General features: G+C 35.6%; 1 pseudogene; it reads left to right on the top strand.

Annotated features, from left to right (window-relative positions):
- Positions 1–439: 439 nt before the first annotated feature.
- LOC141489461 (tumor susceptibility gene 101 protein pseudogene) lies at positions 440–2,667 on the top strand (annotated as a pseudogene).
- Positions 2,668–3,959: the final 1,292 nt, after the last annotated feature.

Raw genomic sequence — 3,959 nt, 5'->3', positions numbered from 1 at the left:
TTCATAGCAAGATGAAATCTAAAGCAATAAATTATTTCCTGGATATGTTCAAATATGCATAAAAGAAAGTCAACCTAAGTCTATACTCTGCTCAAACAATGTCCTAAAAAACTTAAGAAAGTTGAAAGTGATGCATATGTACAAAAATATTTAAGCGTTTGTTTTTTGGTGTTTTTGTAAAGTTTTTAAGTGTTTTAAGAGGTAGTATAATAAAGAGATAGATTTTTAAAAAAGATCTCAAAAAGTGGCAAATAAAAATGACAAACATAACAATTTTGCCATAAAAAAACTTTACCCATGGGAAGTGGAGGAATTGGAATAGGGCAAGGATGTAAGGAAGAAAGGGTTACAAAAGACTGGGCTCATAAGTTGTGGAAGGTGACCGGGCATAGTGCCCGAATGACTGAGCTTGTGGGTCTGGGGGTATGAGATGGCCATCATGGTGATGCTGGAGAGCCAACTGAAGAAAATGCTGAGTAAATACTTTAAGCAATACAAATACTGAGACATGACTGCATGGGAAAATATCATTGCTATTACACTGTACAAAAATATAAAACCTATACTGGATTCTTAAGTCTTTAGTGTTGGTAATTCTAAGAAGTCTGAGCCTTACTGGAACAATTTCTATGCCTTGCAGAGGTAATATATACAATATCCTAAAATGCCCATGACTGCTGGATATTACTGTGTAATACCCCTATATGTTTTGTTAAGCCTATGAGTTAAAGAGCATTAACAACAAGGAATCATGTTGATACAAATGGCAAGATCTATCTTCCTTATTTATATGAATGGTTATGTCCATAGTCTAATCTATTGGTCTGATTCCACTAATATTCAGAGAGGAACTACCTATGTTTTCCAGTCTTGTAGTTTCAGTATCCTATTCACCATACAAAGCAATGGGACTACCAAACACCTCCTTTATACCAGTTGTAAGTGGAATGATTTTGCTCATGCTGGGGAATACTTGCTATCACAATAGTTTCTTAGCTTATGTTGACCCACCAGTTGCACAGTACCCTCCAACCACAGATTCACAATATCCTTCCCAGCTTCCTGTGGCTACTATTGGTCCTAGCAGGTATGGTACAATCAATGAGGACATTATTCGATCATTTCTCATTTCAGCAGTTAATGAAAAACTGAGATGGGAATGAAAGAGAAAATTGATCCTGCACATGAAGAGTTCCATGCCTTAAAGTATACAGATGAAGACCTGAATAAAGGACCCCAGAAAATTAGAGATGGTAACCAACTTGGATCAAGTTAAAACATGTAAAAACAAAACAAAACAAAACAAAAACACTGAATTACAGAAAAAGGATAAAGAACTCAGTTTTGCTTTGGAGAAAATGAAAAATTGATCTTAAAACAATGTCAATGATGAAATTTTCATTCCCATATTCCCTCTATACAATCATATCCTGAACTTGAATAAAGAGAAAAATGCACTTATGGATACCATCTTTTTACCCAGGACTTCCAGTCAAGATGGTGGAGAGAATTCAGGCCCAGTTCTAAAATCTCCTGATCTTTCCCCATCTATGATATGGAACAAGCCTCTTAACAGAAATCTTCTTCACAAAACCCATCTGAATTTGTCTCCCACAGTCATGGGTGAGTCCAGGCGCAGAGGGCAGATCAGCCATGGATCAGCCTGATTAGCAGTGGGGTTGAAGCTGGGGATACTGAGGGTTTGAGAACTGGACTGGCTTGATCAGCAGCAGGGCTAGAGCCTCATTGACCATGGGGGCTTGGGTCAAATAGGGAGCAGATGCATTGGTGTTGGTGCTGATCCTCTGGATTCTGTCTACAGGTCTGGGGGAAGAGTTTCAGTGCAGGAGAGCTGCAGTCATCATCTCTGGACTCCTCTGCTCTGAGGAACTCCACTGAAGTCTCTTCCCAGAACAAACACAATTACAGACCTTCTGCCCCAGGCACAGGTATGTGATCAGGAGAACCAGTCCCTCTGACAATAGGGAGAGTGATGACTTTACCCCAGGGTAAAGTCATTGATTGAAGACAAAAGTATTTAACAGCTTCAATCACTCCCTCCAGGTCAAGGGAGAAGGCCTCAGTCAAGGTCACAGACACTCCAAAGAAATCAACCAGCACCTCCTACTGCCAAGCTGAGATATTACACTCAGTGCGTAAAGCCTCTGCGGATCCCAAACCTTGGTGAACCAGCCCCTCCCCAACTCAAGGTCTTACCAAAATGAAGAAAGGTCAGTGGAAAAGTGAATACATAGAAAAACTCTTGGAAGAAAAAGACCCTAACTTAGAGAGACTGAGAACCTCTGAGAAGAATATGATCTGCAGCACAGAAAGACTTTCTTGAAGACATAAAGAAGGAGTTTAAAAATCAATTGGAAAATTTGGGGAAAGAAACTCAAGAGAAGATTAACACATTACAACAAGATAACAAATCATTAGAAAATACAATTGGACAAATTCAAAATGAGAATAATTCTCTCAGATCTTCAATTGGACAAATGCAAAAAGAAAATAATTCTTTCAAAATATCTTTTACCTGGAAAAGCCTGAAGAAGGGGAGTAATAGAACTAGATGTTGTTCTGAAGCAAGTTCAATTTCTATCTGGGAAAGAGTCTCAAGGTATTAATGCAGAAAGCAAGAAAACAGTTAACAATGATCTCTACTGAATTCACAGATATCAGTTACAGAATGACTTTTTCCTGTGACAACAGTTTCTTCTTGTCTTCTCTTCATGACAGTAGGTGCCCAGAATCAGTTATTGCAGTATCAGTCGAGTGTAAGCTATTTTGAATCAATAATAAATTCTGTGTTTTCTTTTAGTAAAAAGACTGGCTTTAATTAATAATGCATTTACTATTCTCTGTAAACTTTTTGTGTTATGTGGAATTGATTATACAAAATAAAAGTTGATGCATAATAAAAAAAACTACACAGATATATTTCATCTCAACTTTATAAAACATTTAAAAGTAAGATATATATATATATATATATATATATATATATATATATATATATATATATAAAATACACTTTTTCCCAAAGGATAAGAATATTCACTAGAATAATTATTTTTTATTTAATTTATTTTTTCAAATTATATATAAAGATAATTTTCAGCATTCATTTTTATATTCTCCCTCCTACCCTTCACTCCACCCATAGAAAGTTAGGAAAGCAAATTAACTGCATACAATTTATAATAGCCATACTGTGAAATAAGAATAAGATAAAAAGGGAAAAAACCACAAAAAAGGAAAAAGAAAAAAAAAATTTAAAAGGTGGGGAAAAGTTCTTTGATCTGTATTCAGATTCCATAGTTCTTTCTCTGGATGTGGAAGACATTTTCCCATTGCATGTCTTTTAAAATTGTCTTTTCCATATTGCTGAGAACTAAGTCTATAATAGTTGATCATATCACAATGTTGCTGCCTAAGATGTACAATGTTCTCATGGTTCTTGCTTCACTTTTTTGTTTGTATAAGTCTTTCTATGTTTTACTGAAATCAATCTCCTCATTTATTTTTTAGAATTTATTTTTAATTTTTTCAACCATATGCACATGTATATTTTTAAGTAACAAAATTTCTTTCTACTCTCCCTTCCCATACCCCTCCCCTCAGTGGTGAATAGTCAGGTTAGCGTTGTATATACATATTTTTGATAAACTTGTGTACTGAGTAGTCATTTTGGTATGAGGCATAAGGATTAAGGGAAAGAAATACATAAGAGATAATTTTATGAAGTGTTCATCATATTCTGAAGGGTTTGTTTTTAGGATTTTGTGTGTATGTGTGTGTGTGTGTGTGTGTGTTTTGTTTTCTTTCATTTTGCCTCCTCCAGAGGCAGAGCCAGTCTAATAGGATTGTTCTAAGTTCTCTGAACTGCTGAGATAAGCTGCTTCTATCAAGGTTGCTCATTTCACAATGTTGTTGTTAATGTGTACCTTGTTCTCTTG

Source organism: Macrotis lagotis, chromosome 5, assembly GCF_037893015.1.
Source record: "Macrotis lagotis isolate mMagLag1 chromosome 5, bilby.v1.9.chrom.fasta, whole genome shotgun sequence".
Lineage (NCBI taxonomy): Eukaryota > Metazoa > Chordata > Mammalia > Peramelemorphia > Peramelidae > Macrotis > Macrotis lagotis.
This window is presented reverse-complemented; position numbering and strand designations above follow the sequence as displayed.